This window comes from Apostichopus japonicus, chromosome 16 (genome assembly GCF_037975245.1).
Source record: "Apostichopus japonicus isolate 1M-3 chromosome 16, ASM3797524v1, whole genome shotgun sequence".
Lineage (NCBI taxonomy): Eukaryota > Metazoa > Echinodermata > Holothuroidea > Aspidochirotida > Stichopodidae > Apostichopus > Apostichopus japonicus.
In genome coordinates, this window is record NC_092576.1 from 40,850,677 (window position 1) to 40,870,781 (window position 20,105).

Below are 20,105 nucleotides of genomic sequence, written 5' to 3' on the forward strand. Positions count from 1 at the left end.
CTTAACAAGGGAAATTCGACTTGCATTCGCAATCATGCTGTTGTAATCGTACAAGTCCGGTTCAATGACAAGAATACAATAACATGAAGTACTTTATAAGAAATAGTCACACAGGAAAGAACCTGAGCACGAAAACCAAACTACCGAACGACTGAATCCGCTCTCAACCACAGTCCCCTTGCATCGAGACTGTGACTGTGTGATCATCGTCAGGTGTGTTTCACCATTCCTCTCGAAAGGGAACAAATACTACACATGATCTATGCCAAAAGGTCGAGAAGCGATAACCTGGAGTAAAGCCCGAAGAAAAATTTACTCTTAGATACAGTGTTCGATCAGGGATTGCTTGGAAGGGAGATGCTACGGAGGCGAACCGAAATTATTACTAAAATAGCGGTGCATAGGGAAGATCGGTAAACAATAAACGATTTTTGTTTACGAAGTGTCGTAATTTTATCCACTTTGAAACTTGGTTTGACTAAAATTATGTTTGAATTTAACTATTAGTGGTATTTCAGTTTTAAATAAAGGGCTTGGACCCTCTGGAAACCCTCCGGATCTCGGATCCGCCCATGATTTCGAACCTCCCGGAAAGTCGAAACTCGAAAACCGGTTGGATATAAAAATTTAATGGGTAACGGCTAAACAAGTTTTCAAGTTAATTAATCACTTCTGTGATGCGATTATTTTTGCCACAGCGCCATCTATTGTTTTATTACATTCCTTCTACGAGAGCACGTATCGTACAACTGTTTGCATTTGAATTTTGAGTCATAAAGCCAGTCATCCGTAGTACAGGTGTATTGGACAGTACTGTTAGCTGTATTAGATGAACACGTTAGCATACACTATATAGGCCTGGATACCTGAACGTACCTAACAAGTTTTTCAAAACCAATTTGGACTTATTGTGGATATTTTTCTCTCAGACTGGTAAGTAACTTTCTTGAGGAAGCTCTTTAGTCTTATTCCTAATATATCGTGTTTACGTCTCGTAATTAGTCTGAATTTGGTGAATATAAACTACAATATAATTTTCTTGACCATCACGGTCATTGGACTGGTGGTCTCTACTCTAATGTGTGCTTAGTACTAATAGTAGGCCTAGTTGGTTGAAACGTTATGAGTCTTCGTCGCTTTACATGGGCACTTGATACAGTACTTTAGCCTAAGTAATAATAGTATTACTGTAGTAACTAGTAGTAACCTGGTTTTACTAGGATAGTGTACTTTTACTTTACTTAGTGTTACTAGTATTTTGTAGTTGGGCTTATTTAAGTTAGCCTTGGTCCTAGTCCTACAGGCTACAGTACTAGTACTACAGTACTAGGCTAGTACTACAGTACTGTACTAAGTTTTCTCGGCCAGAGTGCTGCTAATGGATAGGTCCAGTGCTAGAACTACAAATAGTGCATGCTAACTATGACTTTAACTTAGACTTAAACAGGAGTAAGACCTAGGGCCTAACCAATTACTCAGACCTGTAGAAACTTAACAGTCATTAGTGTAGCCTGTACTAGGCCTAGTAATATGGCTCTTCGGTTCAAGAAAATTATTTGTTTTTACTGTGGCGAAGCCTAAACTAGTACCAGGCTATGGGCTACCAGACTTTTAACTTTTTTTGCACTCGGAAATTGATATGAAGCAATGGATATGTACAGACAATGCATAGTTTCATAAATTTTTGCATACAAATTTGACTATCTGGGTTGATGTGTATTACGTCCTAGGGGTATAAAGTCAATGTCAAATAAAATATATTTTCCATATACTAAACGAGCAGTCAACAATGTATCTAACTAAAATAGACTTAGGTTTTTTGAGATGTCAATAGGCTTATATATTGAAACCAATGTAGGCCTAGGCCAATAAAAAATTCCAGGCTCATGTTCAGTTCACTTCTGTAGAAAAGTGAAGGAATATTAAGTCAGTTCATGTTTTCAAGAATGAAAGCAAATAATACAAAATGTTTGACCGTTGAGTTTATGTTTTTTTATTTCACACATGAAGCTTTTATCAGCCAGGATGCCACTGTTACTTTATTTTCAATGTAACTGATACCCCACACAAAATATAGTAATAGAACTTCAATGTCTCTGAATACAAATAAGGCATTTTGCTTTTTTTAACTTCAAATCTGGTACCAGGGTAGGTATGATTCAAAATACATTTCCCACAAAAGGAGAGGAAACCCCTTTAAGTTAGTCTGTTTCCTAGACAACCAAAACTTGTCCTTCTTTCTTATACCAGGTAAAAGATGGACCCCACAGGTGGACTGGAATTTAGTATTACAATGATTGGTTCTAAAAGTATTCTTTTGAATTTGAACACTGTAATGTTGTGATTTTTTTATTTTTTAGATAAACAAAGCTTCTATAATTCTACAATATAGACAACACTGCTGGCTGCTTTAAATATTTGGCCCAATTGGATGTTATCAGTGCCTAAACAGAGGGGGGGGGGGGAGGAGGAGGACAGGTTGTTTACTTCTGGTAAGAAAGGGAGAAATTACCTGTAGTCCCAATGATGTCATAACCCATATAGTGACATATCACATAGGCTGTTGCTAAAAGGTAAGTGTCATTGACACAGTGTAGTAAGTAAGTTTTTCTTGTCAACATCAACTCACCTCTCCCATCCCATTCCATTTACTAGTACTAATAATCTGAAAGCTATGGTTAATGAGACATTGTAATAATTGCTAAATTTTCATTGAGGACTGAGGAGTCAAATAAAGTTATGATGTGGTTAGCAAAAATTATTTTAATAACTCAGTTTTCAAAAAGTTGATTCTGAACTTTTTCTGTGTTAAAAAAGCTAAACTGATAAATTTAGTGGAAAGTTTTATTGTACCACACTGTAACCTACCCTACAGTAAATTTGTTGTATATATTTTCTTAAAGCCCCCTACCCTACAAGTTTTAATTTGTTTTGTAATGTCATTGTAATCAAAATGTGTGACTCAATTTATGCATTTTCCAAGAATAACTTATGACGCAATTTAAAACACTTGGCACATATTACAAAAGAAAGATATGTGAAGAACAATAAGCTTTAAGCTTGTGTATTGTTGAACCTTGTTATGTAGTTTTATTTACACTACTAAACTGGTATTTCAGCATAGTTTGATTGATGCGTAGAATGTTACCTTTTATTTGAAACCACATCCTGGCCGTGTACCCTTTAGGTAGAATGCAGGCATAATTAGTAATCACTGTTTTAGTAGCTCCATAAGTAGTTCTTTCCAAAAAGGTCATTTGGTAAGCTCAATTATAAATAAACTGTATCAGCATTACTGTTCAACTCTTATTGTGGTTGTTCATTTAACTTGGCGTTGTACAAAAATCTTCCAAGAAGGAAGCAAAAACAATAAAGAATAGAAAGAAAAAAAAGTTTGTAGGTTTTGGAATCATCACATATTGATGATTGTATGGAATTGCTTTATCTCAAGATTACTTCAATGTACCATCATGAAACATGTTTGACTTGGAAGATTATAATTTCTCTTTGAATTTAGCATGACTTGTAAACACATTACAGAACCTGCACATTGCACCCTGTTATATATAACTCCTTCAGTAAATAATGTATTGTGTGTGGGTGGTGCATTTTTTGAAAGTAAAATCGTGGTACTTTTTGTTGAGAATTGACAAAGTCAGAACAAGTCTTGATCTATCATTTTCCCACAAAAAATGTTCTTTTCTTGATCAAGCTTGTCATGTTTAGCCTGTAAGATTTCCACCAGGTTTGGCAGGGATTCAATTGACCATCTGTGCTTAACCATGGTACACCATCCATAGAGACACGTATGTAATGTGTTATCATGTTGTCTTTTATTGAGGGTGTACCACCCGAAGTCAGGAGTTTGCATTTACAGAAGAAAGATAATAGAGATTCCAAAACACAAACAAGTTCATAGGTGGTTATAAGTCTGTTCCCATGGAAACAAAAGAGAAAACATCACACCCTAACTGTACTGCAACTGATAAGGTTACGAAATTCTGTTCATGAATAATGTTATCTCGTCATTGTTTTGGTTAATGTATTGTATAGATGTTCATTAATGATTATGAACCCTATAAAAGTTGATGACAATTTGATAAGTTCACAATGTATGCCATAAATACTATTATTAAAGGTTGGTAAATTTGCCATTGAATTGCTTTAAACCATTAATGAGAACAAGTGCAAGGCACACAGACGTCCTGTTTGTTTTCAAGCTGTTTTCATTGTATGGCTTGAATCACTGACATGAGTAACTGTTATATGTTTAATGATACTTTACATAGACATGTTGTTCTAATGCTCTCTGTGTTAGCTCTAGACTGCATTAAACAAATGAAATAAAAAAATAGATTAATTTTCAAGACACTTTTTGATAATATTTATGAGAAGTTTGTCAAAACAAGAATTATGTAAAAAAAAAGGCTTTAATTTTTTTTACAGGGCTGTCTGCTATAAGCTTCCATCAGTGGTACTTTAATGCTGTCCATGGAATCTTAAATCATATAAGTTTTATTCTAATCTATTCCACAATTTCAAACTTGCCAAGATTATCTCAATATAACATTGTTATTGATCAAAGTAAGATTATCCGTGGACTAGATTGCAGACATCTGTGCAAGTTACAGTAGACCCCGGTTTAATACACAAGAGGCTCACTTATCAAATTCAGGGAACCTGGAAAATCACAAGCAACATTTCAAGTTTGCTCGAACATGGTTCTCACTCTGAAAAGGAAAGCAGCAACGTTCTTGTTGCCCTCAGTGACCAAAATCTGTAATTACTTCACTTCCCATGGTTGGTTCCTCCACCAACTATTCAAGGTCAGATGGTTCAGGAGGGTGGTGAGGAGGGTGTGGGTGGGAGGCTGGGGGGGGGGTATCAAACAGAAAGGCATTTGAAGCCTGAACTAGCCTAAGTGTCCTGTATAAATTGCATTGGAAAGTGGTAAAGCCCTGCAGCAGACGATTGCAAGTTGTTTTGAAAACATCTGTCTGTCCTGCCAGACATTCATTAAAGGTAGTCTGTATACGTAGGCCCCAAATTATAGCACGTTATAAGTGCTTAGAAGTTTTCAAAAAGTACATTCCTGGAGGTCTTTACTCTCCAAATTGTTCTCAGACATTTTTTAAGGAACACACAAAAATGACTGAATGTCCCTGGAGTGAGAAAAATTTCCTCGAAGGTTGTAATAAAAACAGTTCAAGAATTTCGACCAAAGGTGACCATATTTGCAGATCTAGCATATTTGTGACCAATATAGCATACCTTTAATGTATACCACAATTTTATTGCACTATACACACTACTGTAGGTGAGTAGGGGGATACCAGTACACTGCAGTATACTGTGTGTTTCAAAACCAAAACCAGCTGCTGTATTGAGACAAATTTATGTAAAAAAAGGAAAATAACAAGAAGAACAAAAAGATAATAAAACAACAGAAAAAAGTAGAAACTAGTGTGTTGGCATACCTGGATAACTTTTAAGCATTTAAAAAATATTCTTTATGGCCAAAAATAATGACTGCAATGACAATTCATCTGAACAAATGTAGCTTCAGTACATGCTATATGAATGGAGAAGTTTGTCAAATTTAACCAATTATATGTATGCTATATGAATGGAGAAGTTTGTCAAATCTAACCAATTATATGTAAAAAAAAATGTGGGTTCAACATTTTGTGTTTACTTGTCTGTTGTAAGCTCTGTATAATCCCGTCTATGGAGTCTTAAATTATATATTTTATTCCAATCTATTCCACAATTTCATTCATGAACCAAAACCAAAGCAAATCCACACCCTAAGGGATTCAAATACCAAGTCTGGAAATATTAGTGTGAGAAAATTGGCATGCTGCTTTGACTACCACAGGCAGCAAAATACTAAAATTAACCACAAATAGGAACAGGGATCAGTGACCTCTTGACCTTAAAAGGTCAGACCTGTTGTGGAGCTGCTGGGGTAAAATATTTCTTGTTGAATAAGAGTGAGTAAATAATATGTGTGAGATTCTGAGGTAATAAGATACTTTATGGGTCTTGAGTGAGTGGTTGGATTTAGATTTGTGGGGAATGATTCAATTTCACAGCTCTACTGTAGGTGGAGTACTGGGGCAGTGGAACTGCTGATTATAGATTTGTGTTGTACATGTGTGAGTTGTATGTATTGTATAGGCTCAACAGCATCAATTGAAGCATGTACAGTAGGATAAGGTCACTAGTTAGCTGACTTAATATTTGAACACATAATTAGTAAATATCTACTGTAGGATGATTATAGTTAGTAGCAACTAATTTTGTTTGAAGAACAAGTCTACATTTGAAATAAATAATATTCCCTTGAAGGATTGCACAATGTTTCATTACCTAACTGACCAATTTTCAGTACTTTTTGACATGTGCATTGAAGATATTTTGTTAGTTGCTTTGTGTATACAGTACTGTGGGATAGGTATTTCCCATGAATGGTATAACCCACCTGGGTTATTAACCATATATATAGTACTGTGGGATACTGTAGTAATAACCCATGAATGGTATAGCCCACCTGAGTTAATCATAGTTATGTACACTGTACAGTAGGTGTGGCAGCTCATTCTGTCTGCGGTCTTGTACAATTTATGGGTACATGTAGAACTGTATTGGGCAGCCCTACAGGCACATTCTGAGGCTTTTGGGGTTCCTTACAGAGAAGTAGGAGGATAGAGTGGTCTGGAAAGGGAGGGGAGTTATGGATATTGGAAATAATCATTGGCAGTACTTAGTAGGTCTCCTTGAGACCAGTAGTCTCAGTGTTAGAGTAGGAGGACCAGAGCAGTGTACAGTTACATTGTGAAGGAAAACTTGTCTGTTACCCTGTTGCCATAGTAACACAGGATGAGGACCGGAGGAACTGTAGTTGTTTGAAACTGATTCTTATTAAATAAATCAGAGGAGTACCAGCCTTAACATCAGAAGAGGCCTCTGTTTATTTGATGTTATGGTTGAACCTCTAACATATACTGTCCTGTGTACAATATAACATAACCTTACATACTGTAGGTCTATATTTATACCTAACCTAGACTACCATTATGTACATGTCAATACAACAATAGTGAACCAGTTAACATTATTACATCCAATGTCTAGTGTCTTCTACATACAATGTCTAGTGTTTACTACATACAATGTCTAGTGTCTACTACATACAATGTCTAGTGTCTACTACATACAATGTCTAGTGTCTACTACATACAATGTCTAGTGTCTACTACATACAATGTCTAGTGTCTACTACATACAATGTCTAGTGTCTACTACATCCAATGTCTAGTGTCTACTACATCCAATGTCTACTACATACTATGACTAGTGTCTACTACATCCAATGTCTACTACATACTATGACTAATGTCTACTACATCCAATGTCTACTACATACTATGACTAGTGTCTACTATCCAATGTCTAGTGTCTACTATGTCTAGTGTCTACTACATCTAATGTCTAGTGTCTACTACATCCAATGTCTACTACATCCAATTTGTAGTGTCAACTACATGTATACAATGTGTGTGTGTCACTAATCCCTAGAGCTACATCCTCATCCTCCTGTCTGTCATTTCCTGTGATTTACAGCTGTGCTCTCTCTCCCTCCAAACTATCTCAAGAGGTTTCAGTCACTCCAAGAATGATAACACTCATCAATCATCTTTGAAAAAAAAATAGTTTGCAGCTTAGACTCAGTTTCATAAACAGGCTTGTATGATCTCTGTCTCACACTATACTGTACCTATACCATACTGTGTAAATAATAATAACAATAATAGTAATAATCATACTACAGTTGATTTATATAGAGCAAAACCAGAAACAAGAAGTAGCTGCTCTAGGAGCCTAAAACAAAACAAGTCCATAGCAATGAAAAAGAACAAGTATAGAAATGAATTTTGAGGCATCTTTTAAACCTAGAAAGTTTAGTACAAAATCTGATCTGTTCATTACTTGATAGTTAATGTTATAATTACATCTAGCACTTGCTCAACAGTTTTCATAGTCAAGTAAGCTTCTGTAATTAAATACAGTACTGTTATTCCAGGTAGGACCCGATTCACTCAGGTTTTATAGTTTTTGCGTAGTACATTATTACTTATGTGCGAACTTTGCAAAGTCCACTTGCCATCAATGAAGGTGAAATTTAACCAAATGGCCTATAGTTAGCATCAACAGTTTACAGACTGCAAAAGCTGCTTCACTCCTAACACTGTAACACAACATTCAAATTTGCCATTGGGTAGGGGTGGGGGAGGGGGAGGGGAGGGGGAGGGGCATCCAGTGTTATATTCTCAGTGTGTTGTTCTACATACATATGATTAATACAGTTTCCATAATGGCTGGAAGCAGTTGATTATAAATCTGTTTTACCACCTCCAGTGCATTCTGGGTCATCATCGTTATATATTTTTGGTGACAGTTTTAATTATTAATTGAAACATACCCATAAATCTGCCACTCACTCACTCATCCTACTGTTGTCTATATATGTACTGTAAGTGAACATCTTGATACTGCAACATTGATCCAGTTATAGCTGAGCCTTTCTTTGTTCTCTGAATTTATTGTGTACAGTGCACACCTGTGTATTCAATACATGTACAGTACTACGTACAGTACAGAACTAGATATTCACACATTTTGTCACAGTTTGCTAGAAAGGGGCCAGTGCCTCAAAAATCTACTGGACTGGCTAATAGCAAGTTGTCACTGGCATTTCCATGAATAACAACAAACATTAGAACAGCCTAATAACAGTTGCCAATAATAAGCAGTAATGCTGGGCTAGTGCTAGGTATACATGGACCGCATCTTTCTAGACTTTTGCCAAGTTTTGTGAAAAGTCCTCAGTTGGTGGTAAAATCTGCTGGATACTTTCATCAAGTTTTTCAGCATTTTATAAAAATTGACTGGTATTACAATACTAGTGTTCACTGAGATATATTCCAATTAATGAAACCAGATAGCAAATTGAGAATGTTTGAGAACATTGTTGAATCATAATTTAGCTTTCCCAGACATTTTCAAGCTTTGTTGAGCATATCCATATGAAATTGACTGACTGTGTTGAATAATAAAAATAATCAAATGTGACCTTTAAGCATGTCAATATAGGACATTATGTGTACATTACTGAAACCCCTTGAAGCTACTGTAGTACAGAATGAGCTGTTAAATACCACAGTGTACTGTAGATATTAATTTACTTGAATAGCACTCCAATGCATTCAAGTAGTTCGTTAGTACTAGCCAGACGTATGCATGGAGGGTACAGCTACACACCAAAGCATTTAATTATCAGGATTTCATTCATACCATTAAGTACCTTAATTAAGTAACTTTTAATTAAAATAGTACCTGTTACATAATACGCTTAATGGCTTCATATCCTTCCATCCATTATTGTCTCTGTTACAGTAGTTTAAATATATCATTTATTCTAATGTTGATCTGTTAAGAAATTTACTTGTCATTCATAAAACATCTTGAATGTTTATTAATGATAAAAAACATACATTATAAAATCAGGGAATAATATATATTGGTGCACTGGGTTGCTTACGACGCTGGCAAAGTGAAAATTATTTACCTAGCAGGACTTTTACAATGATGTTCATAGAACATAAATATAGATATTATGGGCGGGGTTTATTCCGATCCTGACAGTACATACAGTATCTTAGAGCCCCAATATCTCATAAAAAAAATGTTATAAAATGGAGCTTCTCGTGTGGCAGTTTGTTTTTGTTTGTTTCTTTCAGGGGAACCAGAGTTTTTTTTTTATAAAGAAACTTCAGAGCTATTAAAAAACCGAGCACTTCATTATTCACTGTAGTACTTTAATACTGTCCATGCGCTTTAGTTGTGACATCATATATGTAATTGCTAGAGTTGTCATTAGATGCCAGACATCAATTTGTTGAGTTGTCTTTAGCTGAAGAGACATATTATATGTACCATATTCCTCAGGGGTATGTAGAGTTAATGGTCCATGACACTCAGAGAGATGGGGTCGTGGACAGGAAGACTTGGCAAAATATTAAAAATGGCAAAAATAGGAGTAAAGGAAGGAGCCTCTATGTGTATAGAAATAGATTTAAGGAAGGGGTGACAAAGAGGAGATATTGATGAAGAAGGGTGACAAAGAAAAGACTGAGATGGATAGGAAGAAGAAAAAGTAGATATTAAAGATAGGAAGGACAGAGAAATGAACTGGGAATAACTTAGGTAATTTACTGCTAAAGACTTTCATGATATAAATAACAAACCTGTGTGGCTTAGAAGCTTTTGCTTCCACTTACATACAGTACCACAGGCATGATGGAATATCCGTGATTTCTTTTCTACCTCGGGGACAAAAACTATTATCCTAACACACTATAGCATACGCAAAAACTGGAGCCTATACCGCAATTTTTGCAAAGTTCCGTGATTTTTTTTTTTTTACCCCAGGCTCATCCCTGTACCATGAACAAAACAAACAAACAAACAACAATAGCTTTGTTTTAATTTGAACAGTTGAAATTTGTGAGTCAACTTTTCTAATTTCTAGTCAAAAAATGTGATAACAGTTTTGGAGTATTGGGGACAAACTTGATATAAAGGTTTTTTTTTTTTTTGGCATTGAATTATGGCTGATTGTACCGAAAGGTTATAAATATTAATGTTAAAGGAGGAGATAAGGTTACACAAAGGTTATCTTTTTAGTCCAACGACAAAGTCGACCGAACTTTCACCAGGATCAGTGAAAACAGGAGATACCAAAACGACTATTAACAATAAATTAAATTGGTCAAATTTGCAATCTATAAACCTTCAATTCCTTCTAATTAAAGTGTAACCCTGACTATATGCAAAAGGGAATCTAATCTATTTTAATGTTCAATTTATGTTTAACATTAAAGATTCTGAAATTTGTCTCGTATGATATACTCTGGTTCGGAACTTCCTGTATACAAAACTGCTTACAAGAACATCTTTGCACAGTTTATATAGCAATAGAACCATTTTGCGAAATATTTCGCTATGCAACATCGGATAAAGAATTTTCTGGAATTAAAGCTAATGAGATTATATAAAACGGTATAAAAAACTTGATAACAGCAACTCCAAAAGGCTGTTTTAATTGCTAGACTATCTTCCTATTTCCCTTGATTCCATTTAAGCTTTCAGACCAAGTTGACCTCCCTGTGCTGTTTTTCCCTTTGTAGCTCTGAAACAGCCTCCATGGTGTTGTTTTTCACATCTTTGTGAAAAATGAGCGTGCACTGTTTGTGTACCTTGAGTCCCTCCAACCTGCGTTGTAGTGTTGGTCTATCTCTCTGAAAGATGACGTTGAGGGTTTGTTCTCTATTCAGACGCTAACCAATCCCCTCAGCTGGAGTGCTTGTAGCTATGTATCATTGCGCTAGCAATAGTCTCTTTGTGCCCACTTCGGTCCAGTGCCGATCAATAGGGCAAGGTTTATCTATAACAGCGACCCGGCCTTTCAAACCTCTAGCTATGAAAGGCAGTTTAATCTTGTTGAATGGGACACAATGTGTATTTGTAAGCCAATTGACAAGTCTTGTTTTAAAGACTTTTAAGATCTCCTTTTCTGTGTGTAGGCAAATAATGGGCAGCGGTGTTTTCATTGAATTGTGTGGCTCAAATGAGTCATTCATTAACGTCCCCATACAGTATGTGTTGTTTGCAGGTTCTGTGTGTGTGTGTGTGTGTGTGTGTGCTGGGTAAATGATATAAGTCAACTCTTGTTTTATGTATCAAAGAGGTGCTAGCTTTTGTAGGCTAGAAATAGGGTGACTGTCTGACATAGTAAATGTAACCTTTAGCTTCCAAATTTAGTGTCGGGGAGGGGAGATGAGCACATGGGAGGAAGAGGGGGGGGGGGAGGAGGGGGGAAGGAGGAGGGGGGAAGGAGGGATGGGGTAACTTAGAGTACAGTGTTGGTTAATAAATTTGCAGTTCGTGCACTAGACAATATGGAATTGTTTTAAGGTTAAATATGTCTAAACAACAACAACAAAAACATCAAGTCCAACCAGGTTGTATGAAGTAGGAGGATTATGAAAAAACAAAGTAAGAAAAACAAAGTATGAAAAACAAAGTATGAAAAACTACCCTAAATACAGTAAGTACTGCAGAAATGCAAATAACATTAAATTAATTGGTCTGAATGTGAAACAAATTTCTAAATGATGTCATTTTATTGGTTTCCCGAAAGGGAAAAACTATGGAGTCACTCTTACAGACTATGTAAAATTTTGGGAGGGACAGGGAATTGCAAAGCCAGCAATGACTATAACGCGGATGACAAAGTCTGTAATTATTATTAGGGTTAAATTCGTCCAACGCGGCAGCATACAGAAACGTTGTACGCAAAGCCGAAGTGAATTAATCAGGTCACATATCCAGAGTCCATGCATGCAAAGTTCTTCAATACTGCCCACATTACCTTTGGGGGGGGGGGAGGGGTTTGGGGGAAATGTTTCATACTGTAGGTTTGATGGTATGGTATTGGATCTCAATTTGTAGACTATTCGTCTTGTTTTCGGGAAGAAAAGTTTGCCAGTGATAATGAGCAGATGTTAGAGTCTGGAATGTGCAGTGGTTGGTCATAAATCTTCTTAATGTACCTCACCAATCTGAAGGTGGTTACAATGTCAGTGAATCATAAAAATATTGTAAATGTTTTCTTCGTTTGACATTTGACCCTTTGTTCTCTAGCTGACAGGCACACAAGGCTGTAAAAACTTGTTATTTATAACTTAGGCAATTGATTCAAAGTGATGGAATGAAGTGAGGATTGTAATCAGTCAATGTTTTAAGGACTGTCCTCCTTCAGACACTTTGAAGATCTCAATCAATTTCAATGAATGTAAAATTATGATCTAAAGTTTAATGACCAAGTTACTTAGAACCAACTTTCCATCCATCCTTTCACTTCAGACAAGCAATAAATTGCAATGTGCTAACCAGTATTTACCAAAAATAAAAGCGTGAGAGACAGAGGGAATACATTATAAAAGGGTTGGGACTCTGGGAAGGTGATTGGTTGATGTTAATCAGTGTTGGGACTCTGGGAATGTGATTGGTTGATAATTAATCACATACTGATCATGTTACCCTATGTAGTACCTGTAACCAGTGACATTGTTCAAACATTAAGAAGTTTTGGGAGGAGGAAGGGGGCACCACAAAATGTGAGTAACAATTTACTTAGGGGGGAAAAAGGCAGGGTGTGGGTAATGCAAGCTGGCACCAGTGGTTCCAACTGGAGTGCCAATTCATGTTGTGGTGACGTGCAGGGGTCTGTCAGTGTTAAGGAAGGGAGGGCAGAGCCCACTGAAGGTTACCAGAACTTAAAACAGCTTCAAATTAGCAGAATTTTGGAGGTAGTTGTAAGTAACTGTAATTATAGCCAGCAGAAATAAGTCATAATCATTTCTCTTCCTGCCTGTTTTTAGACATGAAATTTTCATTTGGGGAAAATTTCATTTGGGAGAAGGGTGAAGCAGAGGCAAAGAAAAAACATTTCAGTTTGTGAAAGTTACTTACAAACTCTACAGGAATACATGGAAGATATTAAACATTACATATAAACCAGTATATATCTACTGAAGCTGCTGTGTTGTTATAGTTTCCATGGTAACAAGTTGTTTTGATTTAAAGTTCCCTGCAGGGGGCTATCCATTACTAGTAGTACCTGTCAGGTAGGTCCTTTATAAATTATTGGCTGAAATGTTTGACCTTCACTGCTTGGGTTTTGATGGCTTAACATAGAAGATCCTAACAAAAGTTGTGACCATTTTGTTATGATATTTAAGGACACTCACATCTACAGTACTGGGAAAAATTCTGTGAAGTTAAGGGTGGGGGTGTATTCCTTTTGTAAGGTGATATAAATATCTTTAAATTTCCAACAAGATTCACTGGCCAGAAGGAACTTGTGCAGTGCTGTGGCACTGTACCACTGCTACATGTGAATAAACTCTAATAGCTCACACAGACACAGTTGTCTGGTCATTAGCCTTTAACCCAGTATCACAAATTTTGTCTTAAATATTTAAGGCAAAGTATTAAAGCTAGGTCCTGATCTAGATATATGCAGTGTATACAATAGACATTAAAGTATTGTGTGGGGTATGTATGATAGGATATATATGGCAAAACTGCTTCAAAAAAGAATGTTTAAAATATAGAGAAAAGTATGATGCAGCTAAAGATGAAGCTAAGAAAGATAAATTAAAGGATACAGCCCAGCTATTGATAAATCGACATCATGAATGAATGCTTGATTTATCTACTTTTGTCAGATTTGTTGTTGTTATTCTTGACCATAAATATTTGTTCATTAGCTAATCTATATGAAAATCTTGTCACAGAGGCATCTTTTAAATTTGCTATCTGGTACTTGGCACCATACTTGATTTATCAAGAGTACAATCTTGTCTCCATTCTGTATCTCTGGATATGTTTACACTGTAAGATTACAATAGCTAGGCTTTACTACATAAGTACTGTACTGTACTGCATTATGAGAGTACTTAAACCACATCATGTACTGTATGCCCTATGTACAGTACTATAACTGTACTGTATGTCTGGACTAGTGTAATATTTAAATTACTACTCTTGTACACTGTTGAGTAAATTATAAAAACCACATACACATATGCCCTATGTACTATAAATGTACAAAAATTTTTGGGCTAGTGTAATATTTAATTTACTACTCTTGTACACTGTTGAGTACACTATAAAAATCACATACATGCCCTATGTACTGTAACTGTAATGTGTATGTCTGGGCTAGTGTAATATTTAATTTACTACTCTTGTACACTGTACAAACGAACAGAAATCTGAACTATTGGGTCATGTATACATTGACAGTTATTCTGGCATTGATAGCTCAATACCTTATTAAAATATTAGAAAAAAGTTATTCTGGTTGATTGAGTGACAGGTGTGGTACTGTGTGAAGTTCTCACAATGCTAAATATGTTAGTCATGTACAATATGTGTGTACAGTTAACATGTACAGAGTTGGGTATATGCAAATATGGTTAAATGGTAATTATATATATGATGGCATCTTAACACTATATAGTTATACATATATATATTGCATATAGTGATAGGGATGCACTGGGTTTGGAATTTCCAAACAGACCGGGATACCAGATTTAGCCCCCAAAAAACAGACCAGAATTTCAGCTGTTTCTTGTATTTATGATAAATTTGTAAAATACTTGTAAATCTGGCCAGATTTAAAACAAAAAAATTGTCATGGGTCCTGAAGCTTGATGAATATCCAGTGAATCACTGTTTTACTCATTTTTACTCATTTTTACTCATTTGTACTCATTTTATACTCAGTTTTTACTCAGAAATGATCAACATTCTATCCATGGTAACTTGTGGTTGGTAACAAAAAATCATATCTTTAGCATCCTGTTTAGCCACAATTCAATTTCTTAGGTTCCCCTTTTGATATTCACTGACAACCCCTCTAAGGTATTAAATCCTGTTCTTTAAAACAATGGGTCATTATCTCCACAATTTTACACCCTGTGCTCATTTAACAAACACATGTATTATGAACACAGATCTAGCAACAGTCATGCACCTATGAACAATACTACCTCTGTAGTCCTACTATATACCTGTCAACTATTACCCCCCTCATAGGTCTCATTAACCCCCCTTTGTGGTTTTACCAGACTTCGGTCATGTGTATTTCCTCCAGTTCACACCAAACAGGAACCAAAATAATTCTGTTTGGCAGCTCTGAGCAGTGTTAGTTACCTTCTGGTAATACTGTCTAGCAATGTAATGTTGCACCTGTGGGAATATACTGCCTGACAAGTTATAATATACAGGTAAGGCTTATTTTTATATCATATTTATTATATTTTATATCATATTTATAATACCAAGAATAGTATAATGTGCATCAAACATAGCCAGTGGGTTAATACTGTGTCATCTGTAACTAACCTGTGAATATCAAAATGAGAAAATATATTTGGAAGCTTACAAGGTAGAAAAGAATAATATTAGCAATAGAATCAATTATGAAAATTCACTCACTAATCATCTGTACATATTGAAGTGGTACAGGTATGTATGCATGTACATACAAAAATGAGAAAATTGATTTGCAAAACAGTGAAGAAAGATAATAGGAAAATAATTAGTTTTGAAAATAATAATATTGCGAGACTAAATCACCAAACTCATGTATAAATCACTGTTGGTAGATTTTTTTCTTTCAAACAAAATTATTTAAGACTGAATTTGAAACATTATAATATAAAATTACAAAGATACATATTATAATTACCTGTATATCTATAGCTAGATTATAATGTGAAATGTTAGGCTACTTCGATGACTAATGACTTTTATGTATCATATTGTGTTAGGCTAGGACACTCCCAAACATCAATAGAAAACTTAAATATATAGTGATGAGTGTACATGTACAGTATGCAAATAATAGGATGATTCAAACTGTGATCACTATTAGAAGATGAGTCATCAAATTAAGCAGACTTAAATATATACTTGGAGCTTTTAAAATTTTAATAACATCAGCTTCACAAAGACGTTCAGTAGTAGATTTGTAATTAATTACTGATAATGAAACAATAGAGGTCTTGTACTTATATACATGTAATATTACTTTATATATGAGTAATGTTTTAATTAGGTAATATTAAAGAATTATTACAAGTCAATTAATTGTATACATTGGGAGTTAGCATTGCCATATATATTAATGGTGACATCATGCAAAATGGGGCATACAATATTATTATTGAGGTAGACATAACATCTTAAATTTTAGGCCCTTGGCTCTCCATAGAGCTAAACTGGTATCTTAAACTAAACATTGCAATGCTGAATCAGTGCTATAATCAGTTCAGAAAATTTAGCCTGGGTCAGAAACCTGATCAATTTTACCTTCTTTAATTACATTGTAGAGAGACTAGTAGTTTCACTCCACCTACCCACCCTTCTTCATCTTCTACAGTTACACACAGCTCAAATTTCAAGGGACTCAACTTCTGTAAAATGGAATTAAAACCACAGTATCTGACATCATTAATCCCAAGAGAAACCAGTCTCAATAGAAACTATTCACTAAATAAATCTAATCTTTTACCTTGAAAAATATTTTCCCATAGGATTTAAAAGATTGGAAAACTTTAGCTACTTTTAAGTACAAGGTTTACTTAATCTATAATGGGTTTGCAGTGAAGGTATGCTTTATTCTGTGGTTGTGTATGCATACTATATGTGTGCATTCTAGGATACAATATAAGAGGCTTGTTGGAGTTTAACCTGGGTTGGCCTTTATTACTGGTTGACCACAAATCTGTAATCTGCTGACAGGGTTTTGGCTGTTAATGAGGGGTGGATGATTTAATGGTATAGTCACTTTATACAGGAGCTGTATACATGTGTGTGGTTAAGAATTACAGTAGTATGGTAATTTGGTTTTTGCCAGTAGTATGGTAATTACTAGTGGCCTAACTGAGATAAACAGAAGGGAGGGTGAACTGGCTGTGTGTACTGTATGTGCTATGTGTTAATTGCAGTTATATCTAACATGTGGTGTAAAGGTGTTTTGTGAGATCAAGGGATGGATTTGTTATAGAATTGTTGATATATTCCATCCAGATGTGCAGACAATAGTACTGTGTTTTTGTCAACAGAAGTGTCAAAGTTGTTTCATTGATCATTAGAACAATAGAATGTACTCTATGCACACATTCTGTATATTTCCCAAAATAGCTGTGTAACATGATATGTAATTCTGGCACTATACATAACATTTTGGAGTAAGGACATTGGATACCAAGTAAGATAAGGTTAAGTGCAAACAGTGTTAATGTCATTGCTGAAGAATTTGTGGGACACAAACTTTGTGTGTTGGATGAAACCTTTTATAAATGTTAATTATAGTTTTTAAGTGAACCGCTGATTATGTACATAGTGTATTTTGTATATCTTTTTAGCTAGATTTTGGTGGGTGGGGGGGGGGTGAGAGGAGAGGGGGAAGGTGAGAGGGGGAAGGTGAGAGGGGGAAGGTGAGAGGGAGAAGGTGAGAGGGGGAAAGGGAGAGGGAGAGAGGGGGGTGAGGGCCTAAATAAGTTTGATTGTATTATACATGCAGTTTACATGGACACATGGTCAGAATAACTGTGCTGTCCCATTTAATGAAAAATTAAATTAAATATTTTTTCACTTAAAAGTAATTATGTATACGTAATTATGTATACATGTATACTGCTTATCATGACCGCTACATATAGACCTACACTCTAGAACCCACATTGTATGTATTTTTTACTATCTGTGTATTAGTAATGCACAGACACACACTCTTAACAGGACCAATGGTGGATAGACCCACAGTGTGTGTATTATTTATAGTGTATCAGTAATGCACACACACACACTCTTAACAGGACCAGTTGGTGGATAGACCCACAGTGTGTGTACTTCTGACTAATTATGTACATCAGTACTGCTCACACACAGGACACAGTAGTACTAAAAGGACTGACATACTTTATGTATGGAATTCTTTTACAATCAGATGCCATACATCTAAACTAAACATACATACTTTCATTGTTTATTATTTCTTCTGGTCCCATCTTATAAACACCGATAAACCTGCCATAAGATTCCTTGCAGCTAGTTGTATTACAATAAAGCACTCCTTAACACAGAGCTGAGCTGTGGGTTGTTATACCAGCAGCTGGTTTGGAATAGATGATTAATTTCATGCAACAGTGCATGGACAATTACAGAAGAATGTCACATCTCATTGGCTGCAAAATAAATTGTAGACTATTACTGATATCTTAATATTAATTATTGAAATTTACAAATTCAAATATTTGGAGAATCACCGGTGCGTTCTGTTCTAGTATTTGAGTTAATTGGTTTTGTGTATTTCTGCCATTTAATTGCAACAATTTCCAATTGTTGATACATTTTAAGTTTAGCAATTAGGCAGCGTGACCAGAAACTAGAGAAACTTCTGGAAGAATTAGTAAAGAATAATCGAACTAAAGTGATGAAAAAGATAGATAATTATCAAAACAATTGATGTTTTGTTTAGACTTTATATGTTAAAGGCTACAAAACAAGAAATTATGTTGTTTTTCTTTACTTTTCACATTTAATTCTTATTTTGCATACACAGTTAACTTTTCTATGTAACGTCTTAACAATAATGTTCATACTGAACAGTGTTTAGAGCACTTTGTAACTTTTCTTAGAACACAATAAATTTTTTATTTTTTTTTATATAAATTATGAAGAATCTTATAAATTTAAGAGTCAGGTACCACTTCAAACATTGAATGTGAACAATCAAGAGAATATTACAAAGGTCACAATCAAGATAATAAATATTAGTTATGAAACAATCTTTGCTGGTTTTGGTACGTTTTTTTTAAATGAAACTGCAGTAAGCCAATTTTATCAAACAGGAATACTCCCCATCAATGTTAGACTTTAAATAAATTAGTTCCCCTTGGAAGATAGTTTGTGGGTGTAAGGCTGCTAGGTGTCCAGTTCCTATACTGTTGGGGTGCTACTCACCTACAATTCAGTTTAATTAAACACAGCTACGTATGTTACAGTCCGTAGATCTCGAACACAGTTCATTGTTTTGTTAATTAAGGTACCAGCATTGTTTCTGTCTAATTTAAGGTAAAATGTGTAACGAACCCTCAGCATCTGAGAACTGCCTGGTACGTCCTTTACTGTGATATTTTACGTTGCATAACTTCTTACGGCAATTAACAGAACAATAACTCAGTTCCATGCTGATTACCTGATATATCCATCACAGTTCGTAGTTCTAGTATTTACTAATTACAGTACACACTCACGTTGCAGAGACACCCCCATCTTATAAACACTATGCCGACCTACTGTAGGCATGTGGACGTCACGGCAGGCTTAGTAGATATAAGATTAGCATAGCTTGCTGAAAGATTATGTCAGTGCAGGGATTATCCAGAGATTATTAA

General features: G+C 35.3%; 1 protein-coding gene across 2 annotated transcripts in view; it reads left to right on the forward strand.

Annotated features, from left to right (window-relative positions):
- Nucleotides 1-765: 765 nt before the first annotated feature.
- Nucleotides 766-20,105, forward strand: part of LOC139982363 (uncharacterized) — a 79,955-nt gene continuing 60,615 nt past the window's right edge. For both annotated transcript variants that reach the window (XM_071995108.1, XM_071995110.1), the window contains exon 1: nucleotides 766-933. The gene's annotated coding sequence lies outside the window, so the exon portion shown is untranslated. The remainder of the gene's footprint in view (nucleotides 934-20,105) is intronic.